The sequence below is a fragment of the Gossypium arboreum genome, chromosome 3, assembly GCF_025698485.1.
Source record: "Gossypium arboreum isolate Shixiya-1 chromosome 3, ASM2569848v2, whole genome shotgun sequence".
NCBI classification, from domain to species: domain Eukaryota; kingdom Viridiplantae; phylum Streptophyta; class Magnoliopsida; order Malvales; family Malvaceae; genus Gossypium; species Gossypium arboreum.
Window position 1 is genome coordinate 53692088 of NC_069072.1, and position 22017 is coordinate 53714104.

General features: G+C 36.3%; 1 long non-coding RNA gene across 1 annotated transcript in view; it reads right to left on the bottom strand.

The window, feature by feature from the left end:
- The window catches only part of LOC128290149 (uncharacterized), a 68199-nt gene extending 54712 nt beyond the window's left edge, over positions 1–13487 (bottom strand). The window contains exons 1-3 of the long non-coding RNA XR_008279790.1: positions 13385–13487; positions 12723–12797; positions 12576–12615 (exon numbers count right to left, since the gene is read on the bottom strand). This is a non-coding gene — a long non-coding RNA (uncharacterized LOC128290149). The remainder of the gene's footprint in view (positions 1–12575; positions 12616–12722; positions 12798–13384) is intronic.
- Positions 13488–22017: the final 8530 nt, after the last annotated feature.

The window sequence follows — 22017 nt, forward strand, 5'->3', positions numbered from 1 at the left end:
AGAATTATGAAATAGTCATTGTTTGCTTTAGTAACAGATGCTGCCAGCAGCAGCGAGGTGAGATGGAAAAATCACTAAAAATAGTAGAAGTAGAATTAAATAGTGAATAAATTATGAAATTGAACCTTGATGAATCTATTTTCATATGGATGAAACAAAACGACCATATGAGGCGTATTTTAAGAGATATTCGAGATTTCGTGAGACGGGGCCAGAACGGTTTCTGGGTACCCTGTCGCGATTTTGAAAATTTACTATAAATTATCTAGAAAGAATTAGAAGTCATGCCTTATATTTGAAGATTCCATTTTGAGTCTAGTTTCATTAGAAACAAATGCCACCAGTATTAAAGCCCTGTACAGAGAGATATTCAAGTTGTAATGTGCGAAGGTCAGTGTAGTCGACCCCTGTAACATGGGTGAATTTAACTAATAAACTGTACCAATTGGCCCAACCAAAAATTCTAGAAATAAATCCACGGATGGATATATGAGTCTAAATTTAGGGAAAATTTACAGAATCAGTTTCTGAGTTTTGAAACTCGAGATATGATTTTTAAGGCGACAGTGACGCAGTTTTCCAGCCTGTCCGGAAATGCCAAATTGGTCGGTACTTTAAGAGGATTTGTCTCGTTAACCCCTCGTGTCCGACACCGGCGATGGTCTCGGGTTTGGGGTGTTACAAGTTCCTTCCTCTTTCCTTTTTGTTTCGGCTGTGCAAGAAGGTAAGGAAGATGAACACACTCTTACCTTTATTTCCTTACAGGTGACCAAATGCCTTAACTTCAATTTCTTCTCTTTTTTTTTTCTCTTTAGGTACGGCAATGGGGAAAAGAAGGATGAACATACCTTGTTTCTATCACTCTTCCATTCTTTTAATTATTCTTTCTTCCATACTATAAAGCCATTAACTATTATCATGCTAAAATAAAATGCATATAATATCTATCAACCATCATTATGGCCGGCCACTAAATTAAAAGTGGTCCATTTGACATGCAAGTCCCTCATGTCAATAACTCATGCATTATTTGGCCACTTTAAATTTTACTTATCACATTTTCAAGTCCTATCACATGGGTCCTTTCTTATAAATTAGCACCTAATTGATAAAATCAAGGCACGAAATATTCACACATACAAATTCCACATACAATAAGCACAGAATATAACATCTAATTATTTTTGTGACTCGGTTTTGTGGTCCCAAAACCACTTTCCGACTAGGGTCACATTAGGGGTGTCACAACTCTCCCCCCCTTTAGGGATTTTCGTCCTCGAAAATTTCTACTGATGCATAGTTTAGGATAACATCCTCTTATTGAATTATATCCATATAGACATTAGCTCATCGATAGCAATTGTAATTCACTACTGATTTCGCATCGATCTATAAAATCATTTCCTTATCTTAAAACAAATACATAAACATTTCTACAAGTATGCACATATATCTCATTTCCTTGATTTCATAAGCAATAATCACTTAATTTAATTCACAAATACATTTCAAACACATATAAATCACATATTAACATGTATAATTCATATCATCAACCCACATATTCGTATTTCACATTTTTATGCATGTATAAGCTGTAACCTGACCGAAAATACACATATACTCAAACATCCCAATAAATATCCTTTATAACTCCATCGTATCTCAATATTCAACTTAACTTATTTCCGACAGAAAATCAACTTCCACATACCTGAACATTTAAGTCATTCAACTCATTCAATCACTGTTAACGTTACCCGTATACAGTCGATTAGGCATAAAGCCTCGTATAGTACACCGGCATGGGATTTATTTTAGCACATAACCCATATATCCAAAATTATCAGCATTCATCAAAATTTCTTACAGACTTCCAAATGTCGAACTTAATCGAAATAATTTCTTAAACATGATTTAAAAAAAAATAGGGGTCATTTAGCAATAGTACATATGACTTCATATACCAAGCATCCCATAGACTACATCCGTAACACATTTATAACATGAATTCATTTCTTAACAACATATCCACCATCTTTTTTTACGTATTCACTTATTTAGTATACATAACATAATATAATATAATATGAACTCACAAATTTTTACTTTCATTTGATTTTCACATACCTTCCGTACATACCTGTATCACTTATTCTGATCTTACTTTATCATCTTAAATATACCCGTTGAATCATTCGAAATCATTACGGATACACATTAAGCACATATAGCCCTTACAATGCCATATCCTAGATATGGTCTTACATATTCTCACATATCGAGCCGATGCCATGTCCCAGACATGGTCTTACACACTATCTCAAATCAATGCCTTCGTCCCAGACGAGGTCTTACATGAATTCCATTTCACACACTTAGTGCCCACTGACCGATCTCGCACTCATAGTGCTCGGTTAGAGGAATTCGCACACACAGTGCCTCTAATCATTCACACACATAGTGCTCTTATTCATTCGTTATTACACATTGAAATGACTTAATCAAGTCTATAAAACATCTCATATGTACACTTTAAACGTATACTTTCATTTAACTTTGAATTCATACAGTAATGAACACTTAAACTTTGCTCGAATAACCAGCGTTAAGCGTGCTAGGCACAAAGGCCCGAATACACATCACCGGCACGAATGCCCTTCGTGATTTAGCCCGGATATAACACCGGCACGAATGCCCTTCGGGACTTAGCCTGGATACATCACTAGCACGAATGCTCTTCGGGACTTAGCCCGGATATAACACCGGCATGAATGCCCTTCGGGACTTAGCCCGGAAACATCACTAGCACGAATGCTCTTCGGGACTTAGCCCGGATATAACACCGGCACGAATGCCCTTCGAGACTTAGCCCGGATACATCACTAGCACGAATGCTCTTCGGGACTTAGCTCGGATATATCACTAGCACGATTGCCTTCGGGCTTAGCCCGGAATTAGTAACTCGCACAATTGCCTTCGGGACTTAGCCCGGTTATCATCCGAATATCCATGCACATATCAATAAATCATGACACATCTCTATTTCAATTTCATAACTGGAATTCAAACACAAGTCACTTATCAAGCATTATCATTTTCGGCTCAATAGCTACATACAAGAGCATGGTTTTGATTTACTTGAAACATGATCTAATCGAATCATAATCTAAGCTCCATTACTCAAAGACTTACTTATATTATACCTTTCTCAATATTGACACATCATAAGCATGTCTCAGTCCTCTCAATACCGTCTGCTACAACTCGATCGGGATCGGAATTCATTACAATATGAAAAACACATTTTAACTGTCAGAAATCATCACACTATCAAATAATCACAAAATGGCATGTATAGCTAGACCCAACGTATTACGGTAGTCCTAGAATCGACTAAACCGTAGCTCTAATACCAATTTAATTGTAACACCCCGTATCCGAGACCGTTTCCGGAGTCGAACACGAGGTGCTAACAGACTTAATTCATTTACTTTCACAGTCCATTTAAAAATTTCCAGACAAGCTGGCTAACTGCGTCACTGTCGCTTTAAAAATCATATCTTGAGTTCCAAAACTCGAAAACCAGTTTCGTAAATTTTTCCTGAAGCTAGAGTCATATATCCATCCACATATTTTTTTGTATAATTTTTGGTCAATCCAATTAGTACAGTTTATTAGTTAAAGTCTCTCCTGTTTCAGGGTTAGACTGCTCTGACCTTCATGCATTACGACTTATATATCTCCCTGTACAGGGCTTCAATACTTATGCCGTTTATTTATAATGAAACTAGACTCAAAAAGAAATCTTTACATATATGTCATGACTTCTAATTATCTCTGGTTAATTTATAAGGAATTTCCAAAGTCAAATCAGGGGATCCAGAAATCATTCTGGCTCTGATCCACGAAAACTTTAACATCTCATACTATACTATTCATATGATCGTTTCGTTACTTCCATATGAAAGTAGATTCATCAAGGTTCGATTACATAATTTATTCACTATTTGAATCCATTCGTACTATTTTTAGTGATTTTTCTAATTTAAAACACTACTGCTGTCAGCATCTGCCTTTAAGGTAGACTTTACCTATTTCATACTTTCCATGATTCAACTAGCCCTTTAGCATATATAGCACAAAATATGATCATGATTAACCATTCCCATGGCCCATCATTACCAAGTATATCCACACCTCTCAATAATCGTATACATCCAAAATGATTATACCACTATGCTCAAAATACATAAGCCATTTTCGCATGGCTATCCAAATATATACAACACCAAAGTACTTGACTAATAACAAAAAGGGTAGTCCTATACATGCCATTTTCAGAGTTCAACCAAAAGTGTACCAAAAGGGCTTTGATAGTGTGGGTGATTTCGACTTCGACAATCTCGAGTCCCGTAGCTGACGAGCCAAAATCTATAAGACAGAGAATCAAAGAAACGGAGTAAGCATTTAATGCTTAGTAAGTTTTGAGCAAAACAAAGTGTTCTCATTCACTATCATTGGTCATTCATTTCAACTATTCGATGAGGTTAACCTAGAGCTTCATCTCGAACTATAATATCAATAAACGCATCACTTGGCTGTCTCATATATACTTTCGAATAATAATGACCTAGATGGTCAAATATTTCCAAAGCACATTCTTCATCAATTTTCAACTTTCAATAATCCTTTCCACTTGTTCATAATCACATCCATATTTTAAGTATTTCAACATGACAAGTACTAAATTACCGTAGGTACATAAAGAACCAGACATATTCCTTATCACATATCGTAAACTTGCAAGACATAATCCTTACCTTGTCTTGGCACATCTAGTGAACCCAACCCATACTCAAATCATAAGGCTTTTGGGCGAATATGCATTAATACATAAGAATATTTCATCACATACTTCATTATACAAGCATACCATTACCAATTAGGTCATTCTCATATTTGGAGTTATAATATTAATCACGATTACCTACCTCTTTGATATTGATAATTCACCTCGAAATCATTCCGCCGATGAGTAAGTAATACGTACTGAACATCTTAAATACATAATACTTATTTGATGGTAACTTATTGCGATACTCAATATCAAAGTCTTACTTGAATCCTAGCATTTAGCCGTCAGTCTTTAAAGCTCGGATATAGTACGAAACACGAAGCCTCACGAACATTAATCAGGATAATATTCTCGCATAAAGCCTGCAGGGTTTTAACCCAGATAAAATCTCCACACGTGGTCATCGGGTCTTACCCGGACAGAATCTCCACACGTAGTCATTGGGTCTTACCCGGAATATATTTCCAAGTTTCATGTACATTTAATCACATGTTACAACATTCACATCGACTGTCATATTTGTAATTCATTTGCCTCATCAATTATCTAATAACACACACCTTTCACATTTGATCATTCGGCCACAATATACACATCTCCTACGTATTGCACAATAGCCATTCGGCTTTACCAAATATACATCTCTCATACATATTTCATATTAGCCATTTGGCTTTACCACATATACATATCTCATACATGTCTCATATTAGCCATTCGGCTTTACCACACATATATATATTTACCTTGTACATCAATTTCAACAATGGCTTATAAGCAACTCAAACAGTTTCATTAATGTTTACAACAAAATCACATATTCACTACAATATGTTTTTCCTGAGCAATAGTCACTAAATTATTTATAACTGGAGCTACAAAACTCCAAATCAATTGCCGTTAATTTTCCCTGAATATAGACTCATATATATTCCATACCTAAAATTTTCAGAATTTTAGGTTTGGCCAATCAACACCAGATTTTTCTTAAAGTTTCCCCTGTTTCACTGTTTGACTAATCTGACCACTCTTCACTACGAATCAAATTTCTCATTGTACAAAATTCAAAATGTGTTCTATTTGATTTCATTTGAAACTAAACTCATTAAGGAGTCTAAGCATATAAATTTTGTCTTATAACCATCTTTGTACAAATTATAATGATTTTCTAAAAACAGAACAGGGGATTTCGGAGTCATTCTGACACCGTCTCACACAACTTTAAATATCTCTTTATAGGAAATTTCTTTGCTCACACGGCCTCTTTTATAAGAAACTAGACTAATTAAGCTTTGATTACATATTTTATTCAGCCTATAATTCCACGCCAATAATTTATGGTGATTTTCTAAAATCACGTTACTGCTGCTGTCCTAAGCAAATTATTAAAATTTGCTCTTAAATTTCCAAGTCCAAACACTTATGAACTTACCATTTGAGTTTAAAACATATCATGGCCACACCATATCTTATTAAATCAACCCATTATGTTCTATTATGATTGAATTTACTCAACGTTTAATCACTTAAAACTTACCTCGAAAGTGGTCGACGACTAGATACCCACGGCTATTCGTTTACTTTCTCTTTTCCCCTATCCGACTTTGATCTTCTTTGCGCTTAAGCTTAAGTAAAACAATAGATTTGCTTAAGTACTTAACTAATATTATTCACTTAACAATCACATTTGGCAATCACATATCATTTAATCTATATCTAAAACAATAGATTTAAATACGTATCATATTTATGGTCAAACATAGCAAGAAAACTAAATAGGCTTTACTAGCCATACTTAGTTCTACTATAACATAACTTCACTTACTTATATGCACATTAACTAAGCACTTAACAATTTTCGTTAGCCATTAAACTCATTCGGCACAAGTCCACTTCATTTCAATTTTGTCACTCTTGAACTTATCCATAATATCCTAAGTTCATTTAGTAGCTAGGCAACAATTATACAAAACAACAAGCATTTAACAACAATGTACTTAACCAATTCCTCAGGCATACATTCGGCAATATATATATATGTTAATGACGAAAACACTTAGGCCAATTCTAAAACATCCACGAATCATACTTCCAAAATGAGCTACTTCCATGGCCGGTTATATTTCATCATTAACATACCTCATTTTTGGATCATATAATCAACATCACAACACATCTCCAAAACACAAATCATACCTATCACATTTACTCATATGGCGAATATACATACCCCATATAATATCATTTTCATTTCATTTAACACTTAATTTCCACCACATAAACACTTGGCGAATAATCCTAAACTAGCAAAACTCCACATTTGTTCATACCATCTTTTAAATTCACATATATCTATTTAGGTAGCTCATATTTTCCCTTTTCTAATATTTCTATCCAAAACATCAAAACACTATCCTTTTGCATTTACCCCATAATACCGTATGCACAATTTGTCACCAAAACTAAAGAAAATCAACATATGGGTTGCAATAAGAGCTTGACTACTAGCTAGATTCTCATAAAATCAATAGAAATAACATGAACTCCTACCTTATTTAACCTCCAAGATAGCCAATGCCCTAGACAAGTTCCTTCCTCTTTCCTTTTGTTTTACTGTGCAAGAAGGTAAGGAAGATGAACACACTCTTACCTTTATTTCCTTAAAGGTGACCAAATGCCTTAACTTCAATTTCTTCTCTTTTTTTTCTCTTTAGGTACGGCAATGGGGAAAAGAAGGATGAGCATACCTTGTTTCTATCACTCTTCCATTCTTGTAATTATTCTTTCTTCCATACTATAAAGCCATTAACTATTATCATGCTAAAATAAAATGCATATAATATCTATCAACCATCATTATGGTTGCCACTAAATTAAAGTGGTCCATTTGACATGCAAGTCCCTCATGTCAATAACTCATGCATTATTTGGCCACTTTAAATTTTACCTATCACATTTTCAAGTCCTATCACATGGGTCCTTTCTTATAAATTAGCACCTAATTGATAAAATCAAGGCACGAAATATTCACACATACAAATTCCACATACAATAAGCACAGAATATAACATATAATTATTTTTGTGACTCGGTTTTGTGGTCCCGAAACCACTTTCTAACTAGGGTCACATCAAGGGTGTCACAGGTTTTCTCCAAAATGAAAAATGAAAATGACTTGTAACGCCCTGAATTTTGGGCCTAGAAGTTTTAAGTGTTGAGTGGGAACAGTTAGGAGGCAGCACATAAATGTTTAGTTGTGCAAGAAAGTGACACAACTGTGTATCTGCTTCGGTGGTTAAGTGTTCTGGGTGTGTCTGAGAAGTCTTGGGTTCAAGCCTTGGCTTGTGCAAAATTTTGATTTTACTTGATTAAAACCTTGTCTCTAATCAGTAGGCTTCTTAAAAAATATGGTTATTTCTTGTCATAAAAAGCCTACTAGTCTAGTGGAAAGAGGCGTGTGGAGTGTGCTTGGTTGGTCAACTTTGTTCTCCTTCTCAATTATATCTCCTCTTTTTTTGTCTAGGCCGAATACCCCTTTGCCTCTGTAGCCAAACTTTTCTTTGATTCCATCGATCTATTTCCCTCCTTTATTTGCCAATCCTCATCTCACTCTCTCAATTCAATCCCCATTTCCCTTTTATTCAATTGGTTTCCGTTGGCTAAATATCAGTTGGTAAGTCTCTGCATCTCTATTTTGTTCATCTTTGCTCTCTTTTTCTTAATGTCGATTCTTATCTTCTTTTCTTGATTATGGTGTTCTTTCGGGTTTAAGTAACCCTCGAGGAGTACAAGAGTTCTCTAGCTCTGCAGATACGATTGGAACCTTTTTGCTCATTCTTGATCAAAGGTAATATTATTTGTCGTGATTTATCCGAACTAAATTATGTTGGGTTGGGTTTGTATTGGCCAAATGCCTTTTTCTCACTTTGGGATTTGCATTTTCTATAGGCTAATATATATGGATTCAATTGCAATTTTAATCAACATGAGTAATGAATTCGTTTAATGTGCATATAACCATCAAGGAGGTTGTTAGCAATCTTTATCAGTGTTTTGGGTGGGCTGAAACCACACTCATTCAATCAAGGCGAGTATCGATGTGTTTTTGTGATGAGTGTTTAAAAAGGTGTTTAGTCTTGTTGATTATAGGACTAATCAATGGTCTTGTTTGAATATAGGTTGGTGGTTGTGGATTTAGACGCGTTCTCGTAAGCAGGTGTGTGTAACACTATTTTTAGATGTAAAACGACAAAGGTTTAAAAGCCAAAAAGCCAAAATGGTGAAAAGTCGAAATGTGGGTTGTCGACAGCACATGGGAGTATGGCCACCCGTGTGGCACTATTGGGCTAGGCTGTGTGAACCACACAGCTAAAGCCATTTTTAGGTTATGTGGGTCATACGAGTGTGTGGGCCCACATGGGCCATAATAGGGACCGTGGGCCCATTATCACTGATTGACTGTTAAAGGTTGCACGGGTCGTCCAAGACGACTATGGACTTACTGTTGGGCCGGTAAGTGTACGTGGACCCTTATTTTTGTAAATGATAGATTTACCCTTACTTGATATATGACTCTGTGAGCATGCCATATTTACTGTACATTCATTTATATTATGTTGCATTGCATGGGGATATACAATTTTGGAGGAAGTGTACAGAATGGTTATAAGCCTATTACTGGCAGCTCTGCTGCAAATACTATTTTAGTACCAAAATTGGTATGACTTGGTGTGTAGGGTTGGGTGGGTTGATTTTAGCCCCACATGGTGTGTAAGGCTGGTACGAAGATGGTGTGTAGTGGTTGGATTTTGTTTGTATACTGTACTGAGATGGGATAAGGCCCAGGCTGCATCTGTTACTGAAATGGGCTCAGGCCCAAACTGATACTGTTATTGAAAAAGGGGCTAAGGCCCTAACTGGAACCAACGAGCTTAGGCCTAGATTGTGTTTACTCTAATTGTTTGTAATTTTGGGATTTCACATACTGAGTTTTCGTAAACTAATTCATCTGTTATCTGTACAAGAAATCCCCAAGCTTAGACGGATCGAGGCGACGGAGGACTTGAAGGTGGCCACTCGACGTAGTTAATTTATTTAATATACTATAATATAGATTTTTATTCAATATTGGGTTTTTGTTATGTAATAAGGCCTTTTAAAGTTTATTTTAATTTGGGGATTTAATCACTCTAATTTTTACCTGTTAGTAATAGGACTCGTATTTTCAAGAAAGCACAAACCAATATTTTTCTGAAGTCATCACGCTTATGCCATACGTTTTGAAAGCTTCCATAACAAATACTGTTTTAAAACTTGAGAAACTAGTATAATTAATATTTTGCTTACATAACTTGAGTTTTCACAATGAACTAGCCATCCTAACCTTTTATTTAGAATCTAAAGAAGTTTTTACGAAAAACGAATTTTTGACAATTTGTGTTTTGGAAAAACAATTCAATGTCACATCACCGATTTGGTTATAACGTCTAGGCCAGGTTTGGGCTGTTACATGACCTGAAAATGATTTTATGTTTTTCAAATTAAGGAAGGGAGAAGTTTGAAAATTGAAAGAAATCATTTGGTCCTAAAAACCCATTGAATGTAGAAATTTAAATATATTTTCTCATAGATTCTTTTATGGTGAAGCCGTCATGATTTTAACGAAATTAGAATTAGCTTGAGAAGATTATTTAATTGATTTATTAATTGAGATGTTTATTCTAGAAATAGAAAAGCAAATATTGGGTTGGATCGAATTATAAAGTACCAGGTTAAAAGTCCAAGAAGTACTTGTAATTGAACCTGATATGGGAGAGGCCCAAAAGCCCCTTGTGGTTAAGGAAGGGATGACAAACCTTAGTATTATTAACTAGGGTTGCTGCCCTCTATACTCCTAGTTAGACTAGGAGTTCATTTTTCTAATTCAAATATACTTCTACAATTCAACAAGGGCTTTACTTCTTCTCTCTATAAATAGACGACATTGGTAGGAAAAAATACACTAGTTTAAGATAATCTTGTTCTACCTGAGAATAGTGAGAATTTATTCTCTAAGTATTAAATCTATTTTATGGAATAATATTTTTTTTGATTTCTATTAAAAAGAGATTTTTCGTTTTCACACTAAAAGTAAAGAAAACTATTTCTGATTCTGTGTTTGATTCAAATTGTTCGAGCCCATGTAACACCCCAAACCCGGCCTGGACGTTATGACCGGATCTAATGCGCCACATTGATGCGTTCAAAACATTCCATATTACTTAGTTTGGAAAAGCTGAGTTGGTGTTGTAAAAGACACTTTTAAAAGTAGGTTAAAGTGAATGGAAGCTGCGCACTAGGTAGGAAACCAGGAAGAAGAGGAGGTGAGTCCGTCGGACTGCTTAAGTACCAAGCTCTCTCTTCGGATCCAATCCTAGACATGCACACCGCCATTGCCACACTCTAACATCTCGTATAATTTTGAGAAAACCGTTTGATTATGACCACTTAGGAAAATGATTAAGGTTGCAAATCGTTTACTTAAAATATTTATTTTTCTTGGGAAAACATTTACCTTATGGAAACTTTGCGGCGTCATCGTGATCTTTTAAAAACAAGTAGATTTTATAAAACGAACCCTAGTGCTAGCCAGTTTAATAATCCCCAAAATATAAGTAACTAAAAAGAGCGACCTTATTACAACTTTAAGCATAATAAAATAATCCAAAATAAATATTAAACTTATTTAAAATCGGCAATCAATCTTCATGGCCACTCTGAATCCGCCCAACTCCAAGTCCACCAATTCTAGGGCTCACCGCAAGGATGAAAGAGGAAGGGGTGAGTTTGGGAAAACTCGGTGTATCTGAAACCCATCCAAAGCCCAAATCAGCTCGAGCCCATTGGGCCTAAGCCCTATTCAGATAACATACACAAGAGGTCAAGCCCTTTTCGAATCAAGAGCAAGGCCTTAGCCCTTTTAACATAACAAAGTGGCCCATAGGCCCGATTCGATAACATGAGTAACAACAGAATAATGAATGCAAGCCCATCAGGGAGACTACTCAACCCACCAACCGCTACACCGCCTGCACCAACCCTACACACCATGTGGGAATATCTCAACCCACCCACCTTTCACACACCATTGTTGCAAAGAACGCTGCTCAAATTCGATCGATTGAGGCAAAGCCTCCAAGACGTGGTTGAACCACTTTCAAGACTTCCTCCATTAATACCCCAATCCCATGCAACAGATATTAATAAATGCATATCATGCAAAATACAAGAGTAATCAATCATGCGATTCACCAATTTAAACCCTAGGGGTATATTGGTAATTTTACTATTTAGGGTAATTTGATAATTTTGCTCTTTAGGGTAATTTCATAATTTTGCTCTTTAGGGTAATTTCGTGATCTACGCTACTACGAAGCTAATTCAGTAATTTTATCGGTTTTATGCAATTTGATTCTCCCATCTAACCGACAGAAGCTACTTTGCCCACCTCTTGCCCATATTGGTAGTAAGCCCATTGGGCCCGCTTTTGGCCCATCGAGGCCCTTTTCCCGGAGTACGTTGATACGTCACACAAACTTACTTACCACTTTGCGGTGCTAGATCTAATAATTACTCTATGTCTTGAGAGCATTCGCATACTCACAAGCCTATGAAATGCCGGAATTTCGGCATTTCGACTTTTGCCGAATTGAACTAAAGAAGGGTGTTCGGTACACACCTGTTTCGCGACGACTGCTACTGAGATCCCTTACGATGTCCTACAATTATTCATCACCATTTTTAGCATACAAGTTATGCTTAACAAACTCAAAATCCACCCTACCTTATTCGGCCAAAGAACCCTTATTGACCATAAGTTGCTTACCTTCACAGGGTCCAATAATACGATTCAAGCTTATCCAAGTCGATACTCCAAGCCTCGCTGCTCCTCCAAAGTTGTCTATATCACACAGTCCAAGTCAGTCACTTGCCCACAAGGGCAAAATAGTCATTTAACACCCTAGGGGCAAAATGGTAATTTTACCCCACAAGGGTATTTCAGTAATTTTACCCTACAGGGGTATTTTAGTAATTTTTCAAACCATGGGTATTTTGGTAATTTTATAAACAAAGGGTATTTTAGTAATTTTACAAACCAGGGGTATTTTGGTGATTTTATAAACCAAGGGTATTTTGGTAATTCTGTAAATTGAGGGTAAAACAAGAATTCAGAATCGGAGTACTTTGGTAATTTTACAAGTCGAGGGCATTTCAGTAATTGGTAAACTAAAGTATTCTAAACATGGATAACAATACGAATGGGCCTAAAGCCTATTCTCGGCCCAAATGGGCCCACACGCTCGTGTGGCCCTTTTAGCCCAAACCTAGCCACAGATATTCGATTCACCTAGCCTAGTCCAATATTTACTACACAATCAAACAACTTATCCAATTGGGCCCGTAGGCCCATTGGGCCCAAATGGCCCCTTTCAGCCCATCGCAGCCCGAAGTAGCAATCCAACAACAAGAGTAGTGATAAATACACACCTGATAGGAGACTGGAGTTAATCCGCGCTCTAAGCACTTCTAGCCGATGCCCAACCCAAACGAGCTCGCCATAACGCGAAAAGGATCAGCCAAGAAAGGTACCTTTGCTCTCCTCATAGTTCTCTCTATTTAAAGCCAGCTTCGCATCCACTCCTATGTTAGCTTACCGATGTGGGATCCCTCCATCATCAGAGTTTAAATTCAACACCAACTCTTGCCATCCCAACATAGCAAAATAATCAACCTTTGCATGCCAAGGGATTCGAACCAAAGTCCTCCTATATGCTAACTCACGCCATCACCACTAGGCCACCAACTCATTTGTGTCATAAATCCAACACATTAAACTTTAAAGCGCACCTACTTGCTTCTAGATTTATTGAAAAGAAAAACCAAAATATATTGCAAGAGCCAAGACTTGAACCTTGGACCCCTTGCTTCCTCTATGGCGTCACTTCCTTGTCCCTAAGTGGCGCCACCTTGCCACTACACCACACTCCTTTTTGTGTCACAATTTCTCCAACAATATTCTTAAGGCCTACCTACTACACCTGTGGTTTGATCTACCTTAAATTTTACTAGAGTCCGTGTTTGAACCCAAGACTTCTCCAACACTTCTCAAGACACTTAACCACTAAAATAAGCCTTCATTAACAAAATTTACATGCACAACAAAATATTAAAAGCGCCTTCAACCGCTCCCATGCTCAAGGCCCAAAACTTGTAGGCCCAAATTGTGGTGTTACAACTCTACCTCCCTTAAAGAAATTTCGTCCTCGAAATTTCCATTTAACAGTAGTCATCTAACATCTACCCCACTACGCTATCACAAGACTCGATCTAAATAATTTTAATACGACGCAGAACATCTAATTACCGAAATAAAGAAACATTTATCAAGCACGCATTCAATTCAGTAACACACACTTAAATAGGATAAACTTGGCAATCCCGAGCTCGATGCTCCTTGGACCCACATCTAAAGCATCCTCCCATCTTCCTAAGGCATTCACCAAGATGACGCCTGCTGCGATCTTTGCAGTTGGAAAGTTTGGTCGTGCCTTAACATGTTTCACGAACGAAGCTTGGTCTTCGAGAACTAGAATCCTTTCTCTTCTTACACTGTAAGCACCCGCTTGAAACATTTCCCTAATTTCCTTAACCTTGGTCTCCAATACTTCCTCTACCACTTTTCTTACTAACTCGCCATTGCCTCGAGACCAAGCTCGAGTTACCGCTACCAAGTTGGCGGACTTTTCTTACCCTCAAAATTCATATCAATACTCTACATTACCAAGACACATATCAATTAACTACAAAGATCTCAAAAATTTTACTATTTATTCACATGTCATATGCAGAGATAGTATTTTCAAGTTTCTATTTTCACAGAATCATAGCCTAGCTACAGTCTTAGTATTCTATAGTTTTTAGGGTTGCCCTAGTTATAATGTCATGATATGGTCTCAGTTCTATCTACAATAATATCTTAATACGATGTAATATGAGGAATGTAAATACTTACAGACTTGGTGCCGGGATTCATGTGCCACTTCTTTATCATCCATAAAACCCATGTTTTTGTTTCATCGAAAATAAAAGATTTCATTTGAAAACACTTTTTTTTTTTAAACTATTGATTTAACCTCGTTCAATAGAAAAACTTTGAACATTTTTGAAAAACCTATAGGAAAAAAAAAATTTTTTTAAAGATTTTCGGACCCGATCCACAGCCGAGTTGTTGTAACCAGGCTCTGATACCACTAAATGTAACACCCCAAACCCGGCCTGGACGTTATGACCGGATCTGATGCGCCACATTGATGCGTTCAAAACATTCCGTATTACTTAGTTTGGAAAAGCTGAGTTGGTGTTGTAAAAGACACTTTTAAAAGTAGGTTAAAGTGAATGGAAGTCGCGCACTGTAGGAAACCAGGAAGAAGAGGAGGTGAGTCCGTCGGACTGCTTAAGTACCAAGCTCTCTTCGGATCCAATCCTAGACATGCACACCGCCATTGCCACACTCTAACATCTCGTATAATTTTGAGAAAACCGTTTGATTATGACCACTTAAGAAAATGATTAAGGTTGCAAATCGTTTGCTTAAAATATTTATTTTCTTGGGAAAACATTTACCTTATGGAAACTTTGCGCTTCATCGTGATCTTTTAAAACAAGTAGATTTTATAAAACGAACCCTAGTGATAGCCAGTTTAATAATCCCCAAAATATAAGTAATTAAAAAGAGCGACCTTATTACAACTTTAAGCATAATAAAATAATCCAAAATAAATATTAAACTTATTTAAAATCGGCAATCAATCTTCATGGCCACTCTGAATCCCGCCCACTCCAAGTCCACCAATTCTAGGGCTCACCGCAAGGATGAAAGAGGAAGGGGTGAGTTTGGGAAAACTCGGTGTATCTGAAACCCATCCAAAGCCCAAATCAGCTCGAGCCCATTGGGCCTAAGCCCTATTCAGATAACAAGACACAAGAGGTCAAGCCCTTTTCGAATACAAGAGCAAGGCCTTAGCCCTTTTAACATAACAAAGTGGCCCATAGGCCCGTTCAATAACATGAGTAACAACAGTAATAATGAATGCAAGCCCATCCGGGAGACTACTCAACCCACCAACCGCTACACCGCCTGCACCAACCCTACACACCATGTGGGAATATCTCAACCCACCCACCCTACACACCTCATCAAGTGCAAAGAACACTCAAATTCGATCGATTGAGGCAAAGCCTCCAAGACGTGGTTGAACCACTTTCGATACTTCCTCCATTAATACCCCAATCCCATGCAATGATATTAATAAATGCATATCATGCAAAATACGAGTAATCAATCATGCAGTTCACCAATTTAAACCTTAGGGGTATATTGGTAATTTTTCTATTTAGGGTAATTTGGTAATTTTGCTCTTTAGGGTAATTTGATAATTTTGCTCTTTAGGGTAATTTCGTGATCTACGCTACTACACAAGCTAATTCAGTAATTTTTATCGGTTTTATGCAATTTGATTCTCCCATCTAACCGACAGGCTACTTTGCCCACCTCTTGCCCATATTGGGTAGTAAGCCCATTGGGCCCGCTTTTGGCCCATCGAGGCCCTTTTCCGAGTAATGTTGATACGTCACACAAACTTACTTACCACTTTGCGGTGCTAGATCTAATAATTACTCTATGTCTTGAGAGCATTCGCATACTCACAAGCCTATGAAATGTCGAAATTTGGCATTTTAACTTTTGTCAATTGAATTAAAGAAGGGTGTTCGTACACACTGCTTTCATGACGATCGCTCTTGAGATCCCTTACGATGTCCTACAATTATTCATCACCATTTTAGCATACAAGTTATGCTTAACAAACTCAAAATCCACCCTACCTTATTCGCCAAAGAACCCTTATTGACCATAAGTTGCTTACCTTCACAGGTCCATTAATACGATTCAAGCTTATCCAAGTCGATACTCCAAGCCTCGCTGCTCCTCCAAAGTTGTCTATATCACACAGTCCAAGTCAACACTTGCCCACAAGGGCAAAATAGTCATTAACACCCTAGGGGCAAATGGTAATTTTACCCCACAAGGGTATTTCAAGAATTTTACCCTACGAGGGTATTTTAGTAATTTTTCAAACCATGGGTATTTTGGTAATTTTATAAACAAAGGGTATTTTAGTAATTTTACAAACCGAGGGTGTTTTGGTGATTTTATAAACCAAGGGTATTTTGGTAATTCAGAAATTGAGGGTAAAACAGTAATTACAGTAAATCGGGAGTACTTTGGTAATTTTACAAGTCGAGGGCATTTCAAGAATTGGTAAACTAAAGTATTCTAAACATGGATAACAATACGAATGGGCCTAAAGCCTATTCTCGGCCCAAATGGGCCCACACGCTCGTGTGGCCCTTTTAGCCCAAACCTAGCCACGATATTCGATTCACCTAGCCTAGTCCAATATTTACTACACAATCAAACAACTTATCCAATTGGGCTCAGTAGGCCCATTGGGCCCATTATGGCCCTTTCGCCCATCGCACCAAGTAGCAATCCAACAACAAGAGTAGTGATAAATACACACCGATAGAAGATCTGGAGTTAATCCGCGCCAAGCACTTCTAGCCGATGCCCAACCCAAATGAGCTCGCCATAACGCGAAAGGGATCACCAAGAAAGGTACCTTTGCTCTCCTCATAGTTCTCTTTATTTAAAGCCGACTTCATCCACTCCTATGTTAGCTTACCGATGTGGGATCCTCCATCATCGAGTTTAAATTCAACACCAACTCTTGCCATCCCAACATAGCAAAATAATCAACCTTTGCATGCCAAGGATTCAACCAAAGTCCTCCTATATGCCAACTCACGCCATCACCACTAGGCCACCAACTCATTTGTGTCATAAATCCAACACATTAAACTTTAAAGCGCACCTTCTTGCTTCTAGATTTATTGAAAAGAAAAACCAAAATATATTGCAAGAGCCAAGACTTGAACCTTGGACCCCTTGCTTCCTCTATGGCGTCACTTCCTTGTCCCCTAAGTGGCGTCACCTTGCCACTACACCACACTCCTTTTTGTGTCACAATTTCTCCAACAATATTCTTAAGGCCTACCTACTACACCTGTGGTTTGATCTACCTTAAATTTTTACTAGAGTCCGTGTTTGAACCCAAGACTTCTCCAACACTTCTCAGTACACTTAACCACTAAAATAAGCCTTCATTAACAAAATTTACATGCACAACAAAATATTAAAAGCTGCCTTCAACCGCTCCCATGCTCAAGGCCCAAAACTTCTAGGCCCAAATTTAGGGTGTTACAGCCCACACTTGGAACAGTTCATCGTACGGAGATAGAAGAGAAGGTCGTTAGGTTGAAAGCTAGGAATGGCAAGGATTTGTCTAGTAAAAAACATAAGTGTGATTTCAATAAAAGGTTTTTTGTTATAAATATAAAAAATTGGCTTGATTTTCAAATTTTTAATTTTCCATTGTGCATGAAAACCATTTTCACACCAATTTTTTTCAAACAATTGGTATTAGGGCATCAGGTTATGTTATGTTTATAGTATAAACCTCGGATGAAAATTCTCTCTTTTTCATTTGTGATTAATTTTTGATAAGATGTGGTACTTGCAACCCGTGCCTCCTCACATAATCTTAGCAAATTGACCCTGTAACACCCTAATTTTGGTCCTAGTTGGAATTGTGGTTTCGGGACCATAAATCTGACGATGAAAATTTTATTTTTATTATATTTTTATGGTATATGATTTCATGGAATAATTTCATGAAAATTTCGTTCGAAAATTTTGACATTCGGGCACTTAATTTAGTTAAAAGGACTAAATCGTAAAAAGTACAAAAGTTGAGTTCTACATACTAGAGGTGTCCAATTGTTATGAAATTTTAAATTGAGGGTCCTTAAATGGTAATTAGACCATTGGTTAATTTCTGGACAAAAATAGACATGAAATGGGTGTAATAAAATATTTTTAAGTTAGGGGTATTTTGGTAAACTAATCATTAAAAGAATTAAAAAGAGAAATAAGCCAAATTAGCTATCATCTTCTTCATTCAACTGTTTCTACCAGCAGCAGCCATGGTTAAGGTTTGTTCAAACTCCCAAGCTCAATTGTAAGTGCTCCTTAGCCCTGTTTTTAAAGTTCTTTACATTTTTGAAACCTCAGTAACTTGGTTAAGCTTATTCTAGAAATAATTTAACCTGGGGTTTATATTTGGAAAAATACCCATAGGTGAAATGTGTTTATTTTGATGTCTTATGGTAGAATATGAAGCTTGAAATTGTGTTAAACAACTTTTACTAAGCAATTTTACGTGAAAACGAGTAAAACGACATAATTAGTAAAAATACCTAATGTTCATAAGTACATGTTAGAGTGCAAATTTGATGTTGCTATATAAGGGAAAAATGATCAGCATGTCATAAAACATAAGAAAATAGGATGAAGTTTAATTTACAAGCTTAGGGGAATAAATGTAATTTAGGGGCAAAATTGTAATTTTTCCAAAATATGATTTTGGGTCAATTTGAAAAATGTGAGTCCTAATTAGGCTATATTTGTAATGATAGAGCATGGAAAATTGAAAGTTGGGCTAAAATCGGCAAAATATCAAGTTGTGGGCAAAATGGTAAAAATGACCATTTTCGTATACGAGGTAAGTTCGTGTGTTAATAATAATGCAATACCATACTTGAATTGTAGTTTTCTATTGTCATGGCATAAATTGTATGATTTAATATGTTTAGGAGAAGTTGATGGATGGTGTGTATAATATGGAAAATTTCATGCTTGTTGTGTCATGGGAAATTGAATGGCAAATTATTGTTACATGAATTGAATGTTAAATTACTATTACATGGGTTGTACCTGATGAGATTTTGACAAGTTTGTACATAAATAATTTATCGATTCTTTTTATTTTATTATATTTTGTTATCATATGAAATATGGCTGCCTATAGCATGATTATTTGTTCTAAATTGCAAATTGAAAAAGGACTATGAATAAATTTGTAACATGTTCGAAAGTGAAGAATTTCCCAGTTGAGTCTTCAGAATAGATTGCAAATTGAAAAAGGACTATGAATAAATTTGTAACATGTTGGAAAGTGAGGAATTTCCCGGTTTAGCCTTCGGAATAGAAACGATACGAATGATCTATTGTGAGGTTGCATGTGTAGTACTAAGTACAGGCTACTATGCGTACCCGATAACTTCGATCACGTGTGTAGTACTAAGTGCAGGCTACTACATGTATCAGATGGTTAGGTCACGTGTGTAGTACTAAGTGCAGGCTACTATGTGTACCAGATAATTGGTCGCATGTGTAGTACTAAGTGTAAGCTACTACGCGTACCAGATAGCCTTGTCTACAAGTGTGAAAATATGTGCAGGCAACTGAGTATCAGTTATTATTCCGAAGAGTTCAATGGGAAAATCGATTAAGTAAAAATACATGTGAACATGATTATATGATGAATAATTGCAGGTATATGTTTATGAAAATTATGAGCAATGTGCTCGATATTTGAGTGAACTTCGATAAGACAAAATGGATTAAGTGAAATTATGTAAGAGTGAATTTTAGTAGTAAAACAGTGTTGGACAGCAGGAGTTGCGTGACTTTGAAAATTCACCAAAAATTACGTAAGTTGTATTAAATTTCAAAAAAATTATTGAATAAAATATTAATGAGTTTATTTTCAGATAAAAGAAACTGGGGGAGAAAAAGAGTTCTATATTATGTGATATTCTAATTTTTGTGAGACAGTGTCAAAATGAATTCGAGACCCCGTGTTCTAACTTGGAAAAATCGTTAAAAATTGTACAAAAAAATTATGAGTTAAAATTTATATGAATAGAATCCTCAATGAGTCTACTTTCAGGAGGAATGGACAGGACCATCATCTGAGTCTCGAAATATGAGATAAATAATTTTTAGTGAAGAGGGAACAGAACAGTTGGACATGGAACAGTGGAAACTTTAATAAATAAACTGTACTAATTGGCTAAACCAAAAATTCTGGAAATTTTCTGGGAGAAATTTACATGAGTGTAGTTTCAATGAAAATTAACGAAACTAAATTTTGAGTTTTTTAGCTCCAGATATGAATGATTTAGTAACTGTAACTCGATAAAACAACTTAACCAGAACATGTGTAATTGTACAATTATAGTGTTTTATCTTGAAAAGCATGTTAGTAATTGATTATTAATTTCGTATGGACTTAGTAAGCATAAATCTTACCCATCCTCTCCATTTCTTTAGTATTTGCAGGTCGGCTTGGGGTTGGAGATCGTCGGAGGCAAAATCACACTACCAAACTATCATTTTTGGGAGAATTAATTCAAATATTAGAAATATCAAGTGAGTGGCATGTATAGGAAGTTGGTTTGTGATATGTATTATTATTATGACTTTGACCATACATATCAATCTGCATTGAGTTATCGTATATGATCATGAGATGTGGTCCTTATCCATTATGGTTTATAAGTTTAATTAATCATGCCATGTCCTATGTTTTGATGTGATGATATAGTTAACTTTGTTATGCATGATTGGTAATACATCAGGTAAGTTAAATGCAGGTCAGTGGATCATGAATTAAATGGAAATGAGTAATGTTGCCTTGAATATGGATGTTTAATGGACAAATTGGTAACTACATTATGATGGTATAAAATGAAAATAAGATTTAGCATGTCTAATTTTAGTTAATGTAAGAATGTATATTATATACAGGATGGTAAGCAAATATGTTTAAAGTAAATGACATGTTATTGCATGATTATGGATGTGTAAGTGCTCATTTATGCCATGTTATATGTCTTTAAATATAAGTCTATGCATGTGTTTGAAAATTTTTGAATTAAATGAAATTTTCTGACATAGTTTTCGTTTATGTGTATGGTTAAGTCTGGTAATGCCTAGTACCCTGTTCCGGCCTTAGATACGGGTAAGGGGTGTTACATTTGGTGGTATCAAAGCTATGGTTTAGTTGGTTCTCAGACTAACCTAGCATGTGTAAAAGTCTAGTTATACATGCCACGGATCCGTGATAGTGTGATGTCTCCCGACACGTAAGAGCACC